We start from the raw sequence: 18,842 nt of genomic DNA, 5'->3' as shown, positions 1-18,842 counted from the left end.
TTTTCCCCTGAATTCCAAACCTCTCTCCAACAATTTCAAATTGACCCTCACATTTTTCTCAAAACATCCTTCCTAGTAAAAAAAACTGTACTAGGTACTCAAGTACAGTAAAAAAAGACCTCAAAATATAATTTTCATTGTGTAACTTCCCACCATTGGCATTCCCATCACTAACGTCTCACCCAACTGACATGAATATATGAGTGTTTTTATGTAGGCCGTCAAAAGGGAGAGTTAAGTGGGCCTTGCTGTGTAAGAGGAGGGAGGAGAACCAAGACTGGACCCCCAATACACACACACACACATTGAGAAGCGCCCCGGTGCCCCCCCTCCACCTCCTTTTCCCGTAGCACCATGCCTAATGGGCCCTTTCTAGCCAGGGTCAAGACTTTCTGTCTGGGTCCGCGGCGCTCCCTGCCACCGAGGGCCGGCCCATTCAGGCGCACAATGTCCCTGTCAGTCCCGACAACACTTCCTGCGAGGGCTGGCTCCAGCCCTCGCGGGGATACACAATATTTCAGGGCTCCCAACAATGGCCTGTCTGCCCGCAGCCACCATATGGTTACTATGGGCCGGCAATATTGACACACATCACTAATTATTCAAAGGCCAAAAGCCTCCTCCTCCTCCCCCGCCGCTGCCACTGTGGGATTACGCGCCATTTTTTACATCGCTGGGCGTGCAAAAAAAAAAAAAAAAAAGGCAACGGAACGTGTCGTCCGGGAGGGAAGGCGCTGGAATTCTTTAGTTGCACCAAAGTACATTCAAGTACTAACTTGAGATCCATAACTACTGTATTTACCATATTTTGCGTATTTGTAAATAATGGTGACGTCTTATATGCGCACAAATTAGACTTTGGCTTGCACGATACACTAATTTCTTTCAAAATAGATAAAACATCAACATTTAAAAGGCTAATCATTATTTGTTTTGACGTCTAAGAATGGAATTTCAGAAGAAAAAAAACGTATCTTGCCTAAAATGTGACAAAACTGCCATTTTTTTGTACTATTTCAAATTGTAGTGGATTATGATTTTCTGTTTTATGTATTTTCCAAGTCTATATTTGTGTGAAATGGTTTACTTCTGTTCAAATATGCAGAAGCAAAAAAAAAAGTGGGTTTTAATGAGTTGCTGTTTGTTCTCCTGTGGAAATGTGCTACAATTGCTTAATTGAGCTGCAGTTCTTGGCTAATCAGGATTTTTTTTACTCAAAAAAATCCTATCAGGTGTAACTTGCTGTTTAGGAATAACATGATTGGGTAATTTTTTTTGTCTTAAATGGTGCACATTTTTTACAGTCATTTAACAGCTGTGGCAAACTTTTCTTTTTGGCAAATCTACCGCTACTTATACAAATGCTAACTGAGGAAGCGGAAAATAGATTTTAAGAAGATGGAATTGCTTTGAAGCAACATTTTAGAAAGAAAAAAAAAGGAAATAACATTTCCTCCAGTTCTTTTTTTGTGTTGCAATTTCAACTTAAGCTTCAAGATGTTTCTTCTGGACTGACCGTTCTTTTTTCCCCCTCACAGCAGGCCCAGTCTGTCCCGAACCCGGCCGGAGCGGTGGGAACGTCCCCCTGTGCAGCCGGCCGTGAAAGGCCCACGTCGGGGCCGGGCCCGGACTCCACCGTTGATTGACGGCTCTCGCCGGGAGGAGGCGGCCTGGTGAGTCCTACTTTTCTCATTGGTTGCTAGGTAGATGTTGTTTTGAACCGGGAGAGGCTGTCAAAATGGATTGGACGTTTCACCTTTTCAGCTCATTTAACATTCATGTCATTCAAATAAGTCATACGTTTAAAAGACATATTGCCAGTAAATGATGCCATTTAATGGGAACTAGTGTATTTAATAGAAAAAAACTACGAGAAGCAAAGCAAGAGAAAATGGTAAATTGATATTATGGTCCAATAAAAGCATAACAAACCAAAAGTTAGGGCTTGTATTGACAAAACGAGGCTAATGAAACAATAAGGTAAGTGTCATATAAGCAGCTGATTGGTCAAAACGCTGGGCATGATGGGAAATGGTGTCTGGGTTAGCTTAGCATCTCTGTTTTGACTAAAGTAAAGTAGGACTTGAGTATACAGCGTCTCTTATTCAATTAATTCAACTCAAATGACAGCACCCGGCAGCCCCAAAATGGCGGCATCATTTGAAATGTGCCACTCTATGCGTTTCTGCGGCATACATTTGTCTAACTGTCCCTGAAACGCACGTTTTTGAGTCGAGAAGCGCACTCTCTGCGACACGTACGTCGGGTTCAAAGCCAGAACCGGCGTGAACGCAGACGGCCGACGGTCGCCTTGTAAAAGTCAACCCGCGGCGAAGGTGACGGCGAGTCCAGATGTCGCCGAGCCTCCCCCGTCCGTCCCTCTCCTGGCTCGTGTTATACGCCGGGCCACATCTGCGCCGGCGTAGGTGCGCCATATTGCGTCCCATCTGCCGGCCCGCCGTGCGCACGGAAAGCGGCGCTCTGGTTTCCAGCGAGGCCGTTAAAGGCGGCCGCCCGACGGCGGCTTTTCTGAGAGCGTTTCCAGGACCCGGGCGGACGGAGACCCAAAGCTTTTGGCAGATGACGGACACATTTCGCCGCGGCAAATTCTTTGTCGAGTGAGAGCGTCCACCATGCCGTTAATTGAGGAAAGAAAAAAAAAAAAAAAGAAAAGAGGCGGCCATCTGTCCTCGCTCCTCACCACCACCGTCGTCTCGTTGCGTTCCGGAAGCGAATGTCACCCCCGTCCAATGCCACGTTAGGGAAATGGACTCTTTAGCCTCGCCGCTGTCGGCCGCCATATGCTGATGTTTTCATATTTGGCAGATGGCCGTCCGGGGAGCCGTCATTTCCGCGTCGGAGCCCCGCCCAGTCCCGTTATCGCCGGTGGTCGTCGGTGGGATTGCGTCTTCTTTTTCCGGCGCTTTGAGAGACCTCCTTATTAAACATTGACGGGCCAGAGGCCGTACGGCTTATTCATATTTGATGCCCCGGTCCGCTACCGGCCCTTTAATTAGGCCGCTAGCTCCTCGTTAAAGTCTGCCGAGATCAAACTTTTCTCTCGTTATAAAGTTCGGATGTGCTGACGTCAAGTTTTTTTCCTCCGGCGACAAAGCTAGTTGTTATTAGTGGGATTTTATTAGCCATTTTCAGGCCCCGTGCTAATGTCAATAGATGAACATTGAAGAATATGTTTAAAAAATTGTCTTTATTTTCTAACCGTTAGCCTACGTACGAGTAGTTTGTGTCCGTGTTAGCGTCAGCCTGGAAAAGTTTTAATTTGCCAAGGGGAGTTTGGTCTATGCGCGTTTGTTTTTTTTCTTTATTATCAGTATTTTAGCCAAAAAGAAGAATGTTTAAAGGGGATCGTGGTGTAAAAACATGATGGAATTGATAGTATTATATGAGACTTGGCTGCAATCAGACAACTGAAAGCGTGTGTTTCAATATTTATTCCATCCAAAAAGCACTGATCTGAGACGGAAACAAGCATGGAGTTGTCCAATCATAAACCGGGAAACTGTAAACTAGCATGGATCCGCTGGCCCCGAACATTCTACCGTTTGACAGCGGCTCCCGCGGTCCGGGCGGGTCGGCCTCGTCGCTCGTAATCGGCGTGGCGCGGCGTGGCGTGCGGCGGACAGATGCCCGTTCCAGCTGGTGCGGAAGGGAGGGCGGAGTTTTTTACGGCCCAGTTGGAACGGGATCCCTCGCAGTCTCGCGGCCCTCCGCCGCCGCCGCCACCGCGTTGGCTGCCTACGCCGCGTTTAATGAGTCACCAATTGCCTGTTTGTCTTCTGCTCCCTGCTGTTTCCGCACTCCGCCTTCCAGAACAATCCCTCAAACACATGCTGCCGAGCCGCGCCGAGCGCTCGGGCGCCGCGGCCCGGCCAAAAAACGGCAGCCGCCGCAAAGTTGTCGTCGTCTTTGTTTTACGATTTAGCGACGTCACTTCTCGGGCAATATGGCCGCTCCCGACGAGCGAGCGGCAGCCGTTTGAAGCCCCCGACAAACACGTAAACGCCGCTATAATTGGGCCGCTCGGCGCTTTACGTGAGCCGAACAGGTGGCGATTCAAGCAGAAAAAAGGGGAAAAAAAGATGAATGATTACAAATTGGTTTTGGCGCGGGGAGACAAAGTCACCATCCGAGGAGATGCGCCCGAACGCAGCGTGGTGGCAGAGGCGGGGCTTAGCTAGCGCATACCGGGGCCCAGAGAACCGGGTGATCGCTAGTCGAGACACGGCCGATAAGGGGGTCCCCGAGGGTGGTCGAAAACTGATGTCGCAGAAACGAAAAGAATGGTGCATTTGAAATGATGCCGCCATTTTGGGGCTGCTGGTTGCTGTCATTTGAGTTTGGTTTATTGAATATGGGACCCCAATGTACTTATTTAAAGTCCTACTTTACTTTAGTAAAAATAGAGATGCTTAGTTAACCCAGACACTATTTCCCATCATGCCCAGCGTTTTGACCAATCTGCTGCTTGCATGACACTGGTGTCAAAGCGACGGCCCGGGGGCCAAATCTGGCCCACCGCGTCATTTTGTGTGGCCCGAAAAAAATCAATGACGAGTCCCGACTTTCTGTTTTAGGATCAAATTAAAATGTATGGATGTATATTAAATTTCATGATTTCCCCCTTTTAAATCAATAATTGTAATTTTTTAATCATTTTTTTCTGTGTTTTTAGTTCCAAAATCATTTTGTAAAATCTAAAAATAAATAAAAAGCTGAAATCAACATTTTTTTATATCTATTAAAGTTCATTTAATCCATTCATAGAATAAAATTTAAATATAATATCTAAAATTCCTCCCGTCCGTTCCCAAACACACGGCCTTGAGAGGCAGGCCTGTTCCGTCGAGCCGCCCGTCACGCCCGTCCCTCCACAGTGCCGGAATGTTGTTTTATTTGTCCCGTCCCGAAGAGGCGAGTCTGACCGAGTGTCACGGCGGGACAATGAGAGGCGGGCTCGCCGGCCTTTATCGCCCACTTTCATTTACCCCAAACGGGCCGGGACATTGTTGTCCTTTCTGCTAATTAAGCCGTTAGAGAGAGGGGCAGGTCCGACAGGGTCCCGCCCGGCGGGGGGTCCAAAGATCCCCGAACCCAACGGCCGACATTTATGGCCGTCCCCGGAGCCATTGACCCCCCCTCTAGCCCCCCCTTTCGACGCCATCCGCCTCCGTCTCGCTGCACAATGAGGAGAATGGCGAGATGGGCGCACAAAAGGGCCGCCCCCTTATCGCCCTATCGGGATTTCACGGCGCTGGGACGAATCCGGACGCTGCCAAAAGTCGGGGGCTGGAACTTGATGCTCCTCCAGAGTCCACAATTTGGGATTTTTGGCCCTGCGTAGACGCACGCTCGCAATAGATGGATTTGATGTCTAAAATGGTCAATGGCAGTCAATATATATGCAAAAAATAGATATGTTTACATTCCTATTATATATATTTATATGTAGTTTAATGAAAGAAACTTGGCAGATAAAACGAGAAAACGCCTAAAGATAAGATAAGTCAAGAAAATCACAATTGAGGGCGTTACATTTATCACATTGGCTTTTATTTATTTATTTTTTTCAATGAGAAACAAATATTTTAATGTACCACCTGATTTTGTACTACAAAAAAAACTTTTTATAGCTTATTTATTGACCATTTTTGTTCAAATTGGGGAAAAAAAATATTTGAATATGCTATTTTCTCCCTTCCTCAATACATAAAATACTTTGGTGTACCTCTAATATTTTGTACTAAGAATTATGAACATTTCCAGTCCCCCAAATCTCTTTAAAAATTGAATTCACCATCATTCCTATCAAACCTGTTCATTTTCTTTATGAGAAAAATAGAGGCTGACATGGAGCAAAACCTTGTGTCGCCCCCACCATCCCGGCCCCCCTGGCGCGTGCGACGTAAGGTGGGAAAAAAAGTCTCTTCCCTTTCCTGGGAAGTAGCCAAGGCGGCCATTCTCGACATAAAAGCCAGCGGCGGTCGGGAGAGGCGCTAATTTACGACGTCAACGCCCTCTAGATCATATTCGCGCCACGTGAGGCCCGGTGGGATGACATTGAAAGCTTGAATATGGTTCAAGCGCCCCCGAGTCCAACGCGCCGCCGTCCGTCTTGACGATGGACAAGACGGACCAATAGAAAGGCGGCGTCCGAGCGAGCGATTGGCCTCAACTGGCCCCGACTGGCCCCGACTGGCCTCGACCTGAACTTCAGACTTTCAAGGCCACTTGTTCCCGTTTTATTTATTGACGAGGCATCGAAAAGATGTCAACCTCCAGACAATGAGGCCGTTTAACGTGACACTCACTGGCTTTTCTTTGTGTAGTTATAACCTTGAACTCAAAAAAAAATAGACATTAGCCCCCCATAAAAAATGTCCTAAATCTTAAAAGGCCTTCCCAATATAAAGAAAATCCACCAACACACACACACACACACATTGTGTCTTTCATCTCTTATTTGTTAGCACTCATATCCAGATTAGATTAGATTAAATTAGTCAACATAGCAATATTTGTCCAGATTTGGGCTGGTAAATCTTAATTTATTCCCTGCCATTGACAATCATAGTAAGCAAATAAATCCATTCCATCCAGTAAGGTCGCCATTGAGCGATCACGTTTTTATCAATACATTTTTAGAAATCAAGTCTTTTATTTTTTTAAATGTATTTAACCCTAATCCCTCCCCCAGAGAAAGATTTTGGACACCTCCAGTCTAATTGTCCATGTACGTCCACTTCTAAAAAGACTATAATTTCCCATTTTCCCATCTTAGAAGGCATTATTTCTCGGCAAGAGTTTGAGAGCGTCGCTCGGACGACACGGTCTGTGACCTCCCTCGCGGGTCGGACAATCCCCGAGAGTTAATGATTACTCGCCCTCAAAGTGTCGCACGGGGCGAGGCAACTGGCAGAAGTCCCAGTGGTTGTGATAAATGAAAGCTCCCTTCACATCCCCTTCAAAGCGCCCCTGTACAAAGACCCAGCCAGTCAAATTTCCACCCCAAAATTCACAAGTTATAATTTTTTTCAAAAAGGTGATCCTACTTTGCTATTTTTCATTTATCTGATCTACATTAACCGTGATAATCGAGGGATTACTGTACTCTGATCCATGGTAGGCTTTCGAAAAACTCAATTGTCTTCATTGCGAGCAAAATTCCATCCATGAGCGATTTATTTTTCTGGAAGACACCCTGAGAAATTTGGCAGAGGAGGCAGAAGTCCAGCAGGGCCGAAATGACAGAGCGCCAGAGGCCGCGGCTTGTCTCCCCGATGAACATTAATAACGACGTCTGGCACAAAAGGGGAGCCCAGATCAGAGAGATCACCTCCATTGTGCCCACGTCTGCCCCCCGTGACAGTCCACGTTCGGTCCGCGTTAGAAGAACAACAATGGGGGTGCTTAACCTGCTGACACGGACGGCCTTTGAAGCGCCTCTGCGTACGGAGGAGTCGAAGTTTAGCGTTCCTCGCCGTTCACTTTTGGGGGATATTAAGCTCTATTCATGGCACCTTTATTTTTGGCCAGGCCGTCTTCGTTCTGCTATATGTTCTGGTATGAGGCTAGAAGTTGTGGAAAATAATATAAAATAGAGAGAAAAATTTGAGTTGAACGCATTCATATCATTTTTAGACGTTTCGGATCGGCTCAAAGTGATGGGGTTTTCAAAATGGCTCATTGAATCGGCTCAAATTGATCGGATTCTCAAAATGGCTCTTTTAGTTGCTATTGATGTCCAATACATTTTGTCAACTCTTTTGGTTCAATGCCAGTACAGTCATTTTTTGCTATATTCATGTTATTCTGTATTTCGTATTTTTTGGAGTCATAAGTTGACGGTGAGTTTTTCTAGGAATGTTTAATAACTTTAAATGTGTTTGAACCTGGCCCTTGTCCCTATGACATTTTCTCTATTCAATTTATATCCTATATTTCCATTTGCAATGCAATATAATACTTTATCTTATATATTATAATATTAGAGACCAAACTATATCTAAAACTATGTCCATCATCTGGAGAACTCCGAGGCGCTACAGTAAAAGGGGGCGGGTCCACTCAGCCATTATTCATACGAGTGGACGGCAGACGGGCGGTTGGGTCGAGACATGGACGGGTGCGGACCACTTGCACATCCTTGACCTCCGTCCGTAAAATCCCAGGCGCTGAAATCCCACAACAAACGTCCCAGATTATCAAAGCCGGCGAGAGTGACGGCTTGGTTTAAACAGCTGACGGATGACTCTCCCCTATGCCGAGCCCGTCGCGGCCTCCCGTGGGACGGCGCGTTTGTCCGGAGCCATTTTTCAGCCAATTTATTTCTGGATGCGCTCTAACCGGGGGCGTCTCCCGCCGGGGAGCTTTTATACTGTGATTAATGACGGCTACCTGGGGGAGCGCCAGCCCATCTGCACTGACCGGCCTGGAAGGTACCATTCAGGCGGGGTCTAAAGATGAACGCCACACAGGTGGCATTTGCCGCTGAGATGACATGACAGCCCACCCCAAAATTTCAAGAAAAATGCAGAAACGTCTTGCACAATTTCAATTGGAGCTGTGTGACTATTGGTCAATTCATTTAATAGATTCTCTCATTTAAATATAGTTGTACCTCTACTTAAACAACTTTACTACAACTATCAGTTTCAGGTTTTGTAACCTGAAATTTTTATACTTGGAAGCATTCATAAGTAGAGGTACTGTACATAGTCTGTAAAAGTCTGTTAAAACTAAAGAAAACTCTAACAAATTCTTCTGCAGTATTACACTTACAAGCTATTAGCATAGCCCCCGTTAGCTTCTACGCTTTGTAGCCCGGCGCCCATGCATTTTCCCCTTGGCTGGCTAGCTCGCTAAGCTCGATCCCAGCAATGTAGACATCCATTATACGCATGAACGCCTCGTCTCCTCCGCTCGACACAGATGCCGGCGGGAGCGTAATGAGATTAGCGTGTGGACAGGTTGGCGGCCAGTCGCTGTCACAACTACTCGCTTCTCCGCGCTTGATTGAGATTAATGAGCCAGGTAACGCCGTCCGCTTCCGTCAAGCGCCGGCGCATCTGCGAAGCGCCGAGTGGCGACGGGCCGGCGGACGGACGGATCGTGATCACGTGGCTAATTCTTCCCTGGTCCGAAGCCGCCGCCCCCTTCTTTCCTCGACAAATATGGACAATGACTGTTTGCATTTACACCACCATAAATCAAGCGTGCCCGTTGCCACGGAGCAGCTGGCACGTTTGCCAACGATGACTCCAATTATTAATCACGCCCATTGGTCACGGGCTTCAAGTCGGGCCGGCGGGAGACTCGCGCCCGTCGCGAGGGGGTGGCGGCCTCGGCCCGGGGAACAAAAAGCAGAAAGCGCAGGGCAAAACGTCAGCCAAAGCTACGTTGCTAGCTTCTTGGAGGTCCGTCGTTTAGCAAGAGCCAAAAATAAAGACTTTGCATTATGCTATTCTCTTTCAAAATTCTGTCAAAATATCCTAAAATGACCAAAAATTCTGATTTAAAAGTCCCAATTTTGACTTTTTTTGTTTTAACTTCTGGCTCTCATCCTCTTCAGTGGCTTTGGATCTGATGCCAATCCGTTTTCAATTTTATTTCCATTATTGCATCCATTTTTATTGCCACTGGATCTCCAGCAGATGGCAGAGTTGGCCCATTTCAGTTGTGAAACCCCTTTCCAATTGAACTGTTTGCATTCTGACCGAAAAATAGCTTCAATAAATCTCGTCAGGTCACAGAAGAAGCTCCAACTTTAGAACGTACGTATTCTTGAAAAAGCCCTGCTCCAAAATGGCCGACAATGACATTAAAATTGGCTTCCCGTAAAACACTTAATAGTTGTACTATATAGACAATAATGCAATGGACAACCATCCGCTTTTTCCATCCTCATTAGTGCCACGAGCAAGACGGAAGCCATTATAGTTTGGGCCAAAAAAATATTCAAGAAAGGTGAAAATAGCGTCCGTTTTTCCCCCGAGCGACCAAGCGAGCCAGCCATTATTCCAAGTGGAATTCCCCCGATACTCGTTTACACCTCCGGCGGCCCTCGGCTCGGCAGCTGGCCGCCAGAGCTCGCCCCGACGTACCTGGCGTCACGTGGCGACACGCCAACTTCGGCCGGCCCTCGCCGTGTCGGTCGCGTATCGCCTTCTTTGGGTGGACAGATGGCGGAAGGCGCTATGGCGACCCCGAGGTCACTTGGCACCACGTCGCCGACCGCAACAGATGCGGTCATCGGGCGGGAACAAAATAGCGGCTCGCAATCGTGACTTTAAACGAAGCTCGTAGGTAACGAGGGACTATTTGCGTCTACTTCAATATTCGTAATTTATTTTTAATAAAGGACTTTATGATGGGAGCCATTTCCCTGACTTAATAATACAACACTATCACCATAATGGAAACCCATAAGCGCTATATAGAATATTATGTGGCCTTTTACTGCACGACACGCATCAAGTATTAAATATTATATATTAACAAGACTAGAGATGCTGATTATTTTAGTCTAAATTTTGTCGGACAGCTGTTTTTAACTTTTATATTTTTCAATACTGATTTTTCCTCTACAGCAAAGCTGTCAACTCGATTGGGTTGGTTTTAATGTCAACTTTATTTCACGTTGGCTAGGCCATTTTAGATAGAATATTTAAATTTTATTTAATAAATGGATTAAAAAACCTGGATTAAAAGCCCTGAATATTCTGTTTTTTATAGCTCTAAATTTCCTGGGCCACACAAAATGATGCAGCGAGCCAGATTTGGCCCCTAGGCCGCAACTTTGACACCTGTGGTCTACTCATTTCATATGGATTTCATACAGATTTAAAAAAAAATGTTATTCATTTTCTGATTCACTTCAGTTTTATTACATAAAGACTTTTTTTTCAATTTAGATTTTATTTAAACTCAATAAACTATTTAAAAAAATACACATTGTAATCCCCCAAATGCATATTGAGGCAGATCAGAGACCCACATGGCAACAGGCTCAGACTGTCATCCAATAGAAATAAAAGGAGCAACAACAAAAAAAGAAACCTTACCTGCCTTGATGACGATTTGACGGATGACCTCCGCCCGCTTCGGCGTCCCCCGGGCAGGCCCCGTCTTGGGTTCCGTGGGACAAAAGGCCCCCCCTCCGGCACCCTCCCCATTGAAATGGGCTCCCCCATTCTTCGGGCGGCGGCGGCCGGGCCTCCGGGGAGGGCGCTCTCCGCTGGGCAGCGCCTGTTAATAAGCTGCTAATGAGGAAACAGACCTCTATTCTTTGCTAACATCAAGACAGATGGATGCACGTGACATGTTTGTTTTGGACTTCCCGTGGAGATGAAAGATAACAAGGCCCGATGCCGTCAAACTTTGGGGAAACGCACACTTAAAGTCAGGGGTGTCCAAACTTTTTGCAAAGAGGGCCAGATTTGGTAAGGTGAAAATGTGTGCGGGCCGACTTTTAGCCTGACATTCTTTGAACCATTAACATTAAATGCAAATTAACTTTTTGGGATTTTTTTTAATTACAAATGGCATACTTTTACATTTTTTTTACATTTAGGTTTTTACCGAAATCACAAACCACAAAAAAATAAGAAAACTATCAAGGATATCTAAGTTCATGTGAAACATCACATATTATTCACTATTATATGCTCACTGTAGGAACAGTGCTGAAAACAAAACAATGATCACTGCATATTCAAACTGTGATTTTGACCATCACAAAAAAAATAATGAACTGAGATTTAAGAATTTATTCAACTCAGAGGACTTAACAAATATCTTGCCTGCACTAATGTGAAGGGTGATACTGGGATCTTTACTGCAGTATGTAGTCCAGGTCTTCTTTGCACGCTAACGAGAAAAAGTCAAACTCAGTTCCTTTTGCCTCTAACTGTCTCTTAATATCTAATGAAACGTCTTCAATTCTCCGTGCCACAGTATTACGAGCCAGGCAAATATTGGCAAACTCTTGCTTCTTCGCGGGACAAATTTTCTCAACCATTTTCATTACACAGTCTTTAATAAATTCACCGTTACTGAAAGGTTTGCAGTGCTTTGCAATTAGCGTTGCCACTTCGTAGCTTGCCTTTGTGGCATTTTCATTTGACTCACGGGCTCTTGTGAAAAAGCTTTGCTGTGCCGTTAAAACAGCTTCCAGTTGCTTCACTTTTTCACCGCGTTCGTTCCCAGTTAGCTTGTCGTAGCTAGCATGTTTCGTCTGGTAGTGCCTCTTAATGTTGAATTCCTTGAAAACAGCCACAGTCTCTTGGCAAATTAGGCAGACACAGTTGTTTCGTATTTCAGTGAAAAAATACTCAAATTTCCACTTCTCCTGGATGCGGCGGCCCTCCCGGTCAACTTTCCTTTTTTTGTTTACATGTTAGAAATGGGCTGGGCTGAAACAATGACGCAAGGGTCACGGCGGCCAGAGTGCGGCCACAGGGCTACTGCCATCTTCTGGTGAAGTGAAAAATAGCTTTTTGTACACATTTATTTTATACTGTGGTCAACAGTGCTGGCGGGCCGTGTATTATTGATTTCATGATAGAGGCCGTGGGCCGGTCAAAATTTGTCCTCGGGCCTTATTTGGCCCGCGGGCCGGACTTTGGACACGCCTGCTTAAAGTGGTTCAAATTGTTACGTATTTATCTATTTGCCTCTCTGGAGACTTTAAATTAAATGATGGGACATTTTTTTGGTGTTTAGTAAACTAAATATTTTCACAGGATCCTTTTTGGGTGGAAAAAGATGGCGTTTTTAAATTGTATTAGTTGAGATGGAAGTAAATAACTCATTGGTTGTCATTGACAGTGATTGACAGTCCATCCAGTTTTCAGCCAATTGAAATTGATTTTTTTGTTTAATAGTTTTAAGGAATATTGCAAAAAGGTCATATATTTTCCATAGTGAAACAAACGTTGACAGCATTGAAATCAAGAATTTCACTGTCAACAGAGCTCAATTGATTACATTGGACTATTTTTTAAACATTTTATTTCATCAAAATGGTCGCAATTTTCTACTGTGAAACTATTTATTTCATATATTTTCACTACTCACCTTCTAATATGGCTTTAACATTTCATAACTTTGTTCAAATTGGGCGGAAAAGGACATTTGGGCCTCGATTCTTGTGCAAAAAAATCTGTTATTTATCAGCAAATGAATGTAGCTAATGCTAACTCTTGAATCCACATCCACTGCCAGGTCCCGAAAACCTGTTTGAGCTAATGAGGCTAATGCTAACTGTGAAACAACTTTCTCCTGACCTCCTCCCGTGCGCTTCCTCCCCAGGCGGACCCGTCCAGATGCGCTCCAGAGGGGACGAGCGCCGGCCTGAATGGACGTCACCCCGACCAGGAAGTGTGCCTCTCCACGGGAGGCCCGCCCCCCGGGCGGGAGTCGCCACCACCACAGCCGGGTCCTTCTCACACAGGTATTGATACGCGTACACATGCACCCAGCACCCCCCTCAATAAGCGCGCCGACAGGCCTTTAGTGGGCTCCTAACGGGATGACCCCCCGCCATTTGGGCAGGATAACAGATGGAGGGTGTAGCGGGGAGGTGTCGAGGGCTTGAGTGACAGGTCTTGGTGGGGTGTCAGAAAGTGACAGCGTCGGGATCAGGGAAAGTGCTCTTGTTTTTTGCGGAGGGGGGATTTGGGGAGGTATTTCATCTGAGAACCCCCCAAAAAATGCTAATACGTCTCTTTAAATGCTAGATAATGCCTTGTAATTTAGTTTTTTTTCAATGGGAATTGCGTTAGTAAGGATAAAGCAGTTCAGAAAATGAATTAACATGCTTTAATTTTAAAGTTAGTGTTTGAAGTTGACCCTAAAGACGTCTAAAAGTAGTGTTATTATTCCTGCATATTTCCAAAATGGATCCCTATGATTCTGTAAATACACACCCACCCAAAACCATGATGTGCATGTCCATCACATTGGCGTCCAGTGCCACAAGGTGGACCAGTGTCCCCCCCCCCATCCCCGTCCCCGGTCCTCGGGGGAGACATTAAGTACAAAGCGTTAACATCTGCCGCACATTACGGAGCCGGGACAATTTTGATTGGCGCATATGATCACATACACAGACGTGCTCTAAGCCCCCCCACCCCCCAAAAAACCACACACACTTACTGTCACTTGTGCTTTCCTAGGCAGCGATAACGCCCCCACTTTGAATTGGCACCATTTTTTTTCCTGATTTGACATCCTCAGATGTTTGTATAGTATTTTATACAAGCTGCTCAGTGTATTTCTGTGTTTAATTATTTTACTTTTGTTTATACCCATATTTATTAATTATGTATATATGTAAATAACCAGTGGTAAAGTGGTTAGCATATCTAGTTTTGATATCAAGGGTTACATTCCGTTTTCCTCAAAATATGAATGCTAGGCTAATTTAGCATTCTAAATAGTCCTTAGCTTTGAGTATGATTGGTCGTTTCTCTCTTTGTGCCCTGTGATTGGTTGGCCACCAATTCAGTGTTAGTGCCTATAGTTTGCTGAGATAGGCTCTAGCACCCCCCACGATCCTTGTGGTAAATGAGTGAATGAATGTTATGGACTATGTGGTTTTGTTGGAATATGGCAAGTGAATGTGGAAAAGGAATTTTGTAGAATAGTTTTGTTTTGTTGTCCCGAAACGCCACGGCGTGTGTCCATATTTGTGTCGGCCTGCCAGCTTTGGCAGAGCGCTGGGCGTCGACAGTCTTACTCAGCGGGAGCGCTGTTTTGACAAAATGAAACACGCTTGTGAGGAGGAGGTCCAAATAAATCCGTGCCGCAGCCAAAAACTAGCATAAAGACATCATTTGTCCTTTTCTGTCAGGAGAAAAAATATTTGACTTTACATTGCTTTGACCAAGTGGCCAACTAATGGCGCCTTTGCCAGTGAAAAGTTGTTGATGATGAACATGCTTATTACGCTTTGAATTTTTTGTAGAGTCCAGAGGTCGAAATGTAAGGTATTTAGCATTCAATATATCCAAAATGGTTGTCGTAAGCCCTCTGCCGGAATCCTTTGGTTTCTACTATGCAGAGGCAAACGGTTACAGTTCGTATTTAAATAAAAAAAATCAGATTTTGTGGATACGTTTTTGTTTGTTTGACTTTATTGAATATTTTATATAAAAAATCCTAAATGCCGTATACACAGCAAGAAAAGCAATGTATCATTAGCGCTAGCTACTAGCAGATAATGCGCAACGTCCCCCTGTGCGCGCACACACTTTTCGCCGTATGTATATTTCTCCCCGTCTGTTTTTGCGGCCTCATTATCCCCGAGCGGCTGGTCGCCGCAGACATATTCCAAACATGCGGCGGCCAGAGATCCGCCCGCGTGCTAGCACACGCGCAAAAACCTCGCTGGAGGATGCGGGACACTTGCTTTTTGGGCCGTTTAGGGCCAGTTGGAGCCCGGTGGGGAGGCTGCCGACCGCAAAGGCTGCTTGCTACGCCAAGCGTTTACGACCAAATGCCATCTGTCACTCACCGTAGGACAAGGATGTCAGACTCGGGTTGGTTTAACGTCAACTTGATTTCATGTGGACCGTTTTAGATATCATATTTAGATTTTTTTATATAAATGGATTAAAAGAACTTGATTAAAAGCCCTGAATATTATGTTTTTATCGATCTAAATGTTTATTTTAGCTTTTTTATATATTTTTAGATTTTACAAAATGATTCTTGAACTAAAAACAAAGAAAAAAATGATTAAAAAATGACAATGATTGATTTAAAAGGGGGAAAAATCAGGAAATGTAATATCCATCTATTCTCTTCATATTAATTTGATCCTAAAACAGAAAGTCGGTACTCATGATTTAGTTTCCTGGGCCACACAAAAGTAGGCGGCGGGCCAGATTTGGCCCCCGGGCCGACACTTTGACACGTGATTTCAAGGATACCTTTTTATACGATGTAGGTTTTTAATGGTAAATGCCTTTAAAGTCACCAAATTAGACCATAAAATGAGTAAGTACTTCTTAAATAAATACATTTAAAAGGTGACTTTTTTAGCCTATTACAAACCTCTAAAATTCCCAAATTCCATGTACATTAAAAGTGAACTAATCTAACGCAGAGAGGCCATAATCTGGTCTTTATTTCCCCCCAAAAATGAATATGGCGACCTTTAACGGAAATTCCAATAACAAAGTAGTTTCTCAAAAATCAATTTATCACTCGGATGTATCACTTTCACTTTTTTGGTCACATTTACGGCCCAAATGACAAATTCTTGTTGACGCGGGAATGATTTTAACGTCGCAGCTGGCGTCTTTTAAGGAGCATCTTGGTCTTAAATAGCAAACCGCGCCATCCATAAATAAGAAAAAACATTTTTTAGTGCATCACTTGTTGACATTTTAATTCCTGTTATTTTTTTTAATAGCTCCAAATCCAAAACACCGCTTTTTTTATTATCATAACAATACGCCACATTGGCAAAAAAAGCGTCCCCGGGTGGGCGTCGCCGTCCCGCCCCGACCGGACAAAAGACAAAATTGTCAACGTTGCTAACGCCGCAATTAACATGCAAATGAGCACTAATGGCGAGCGACGCGCTCTCGTGATGGAAATATGCTCGCCGTTTTGCGGCTTTTGGACGTTAGTCAGCTGAGCGAGTTGGGTAGGGGGCGGGGTTAGGGGGGTATTTTCTGGCCCTCGGGCGGGGGCAGGTGCAGCGGCCCCCTTGCGTGCGCACTTGGGACGGAGGAGCAGGCGTTTGTTAATCAGCCTGTCACCCCCGACAGTCAATAAGTTATCCCCTCAACTGCTTTTGTTCTAGGCTTTATTCACACTCGATTCACTTTCTCTCAAATGCCCTCAGGCACACACACACACACACACACACACACACACACACACTTAAGTGAACAACTAGCAGATGTAAACCCCCCAAAACACACACACATATAATTGTGTGTATGCATACTCATGTTCTATTTGGATAGCTACCATGTACTTATTTTTTTGGTTGCCACTTGTATTGTAATTCCAAGAAACCCAATTTCTAAAAACATGGGTGTGAAAGTGGCGGCCCGAGGGCCAAATCTGGCCCACCGGATCATTTCGTTCGGCCCGAAAAAGTAAATCATGAATGTCGACTTTGTTTAGGATGAAATTAAAATAAAGATTACGGATATATTAAATTTCCTGATTTTAACCCTTTTAAATCTATAATTGGCATTTTTTAATCAATTTTTTTCTGTTTTTAATTCAAAAATAATGTAATTTAATTTAAAAATATATATAAAAATCTAAAATAAACATTGTTTTGAAAGTACAAAAAACTGAATATTCAAGGCTTTTAATCCAGTTCATTTAATCCATTTATTTAAAAATATATCTAAATATAATATCTAAAATGGTCCACGTAAAATCAAGTTGTCGTTAAAGCGGCCGCAAACCAACCCAAGTCTGACATGTTTTTGTCTTATCAAATCAGAAATCATTCCCAATCCCATCATAACTGGGATCTCTTTCCCCCATCTCAAGAAAACCAAAACTCCCTCCACCCGATTCCCCCAATTTGTCCAACATCGTTCAACCGAACCCCTCCCTCATTTTTCTCATCTACTAAAACTAAAACCCGCCGCCGTTTGTCGTCCCGGGTGCCGACGTAAAAGACGGGCCGCCGCCGCCTGCCGCCGCCTCCTTGGCGGTTGTTGTCCCCCTAATTAGGCGGAATTAAGAAGTATTCCTGCGCCTATTGAGGAGTCCATTTGCTTTGAAAGGCCAGCATCATAAAGCTTAAGTCATTACTAAGCAGCTTCCCTCGACAACATCCGCGCTCAAAAGGCCGTCGCAACTCGTCGCCTATTTACGTCCCATCTGCCAGGACGCACACACACACACACACACACACACACACACACACACACACACACACACACACACACACACTTGCAACTCATTCCTAAAGACAAAAAAAAAAGAAAAAGATGAAGTCTTTCACTGCTTCTCAAGTCCCAGAAGGCCCGGTCTCCCTTCTTTTGCCTCCCTCCATTATTTCTCTTAATCTTCATTTGCATGGGCCCCCCAACCCCGGTTGTCGCCCCCCCTTACCCTTCGCCAAAATAGAAATGGTTCTAATCCTCTGCTTTTTAGCACGGTGTAATCCCGCCACCTCTGTGTGATGTCATTCTCCTCTTGTGGGTCCCACATGAACAATTAGCTTGTAATCTGCACAAACATACATTCTGTCATTGCAGAGATGAGATGTGGGGGGGTTACCCGGGTGGGGGGGGGGGCACCCATGGGACCCCATGGACAAAACACTCCCTAAGGTAGATCAACCCTTAACCAGGTTGTATTTATGCTAGTGCCCCCTTTTTGTTTATTTTGTATATCAAATGAGCCAAATGTTGTGTATTTTACAGTCGTTATAACTTCTACTTTTAGCTTCTTTGTAATATTTGAATAATTCCATTCGATTATTTCGTTTTATGTTGGTTTAGCATAAAAAAGTAGTCATTAATTTTAGGAGCAGATGGAATTCGTTTGAATTTGTTTGTTTATTAACACCCTTATTATTGAATTGAATTGAAAGCTTTATTGTCAATGTCGATAAATACATTATTTTGTTGTTGTTGTACTTTGTACAGCAAAATGCATTTTTGCTTACTGGATGCTAATATGTTAAAAATAGGAATTGTTTTTAATCTTAATTTGATAAGAATAAGCAAATTGAATTTGAATGAATGAATTAATTGTATTTATTTAATAGGAACATTTTTTTTAAAATGCGTCTTGCAACAACAGAAATAAATATATATATTTTTAAAATGTAGCTT

General features: G+C 44.3%; 1 protein-coding gene across 2 annotated transcripts in view; it reads left to right on the top strand.

Moving 5' to 3' along the window:
- LOC144205713 (uncharacterized) overlaps positions 1-18,842 on the top strand; it is a 46,063-nt gene that overhangs the window by 6,813 nt on the left and 20,408 nt on the right. For both annotated transcript variants that reach the window (XM_077730273.1, XM_077730272.1), the window contains exons 3-4: positions 1,539-1,673; positions 13,330-13,471. The gene's annotated coding sequence lies outside the window, so the exon portion shown is untranslated. The remainder of the gene's footprint in view (positions 1-1,538; positions 1,674-13,329; positions 13,472-18,842) is intronic.

Source organism: Stigmatopora nigra, chromosome 12 (assembly GCF_051989575.1).
Source record: "Stigmatopora nigra isolate UIUO_SnigA chromosome 12, RoL_Snig_1.1, whole genome shotgun sequence".
NCBI lineage: Eukaryota > Metazoa > Chordata > Actinopteri > Syngnathiformes > Syngnathidae > Stigmatopora > Stigmatopora nigra.
This window is presented reverse-complemented; position numbering and strand designations above follow the sequence as displayed.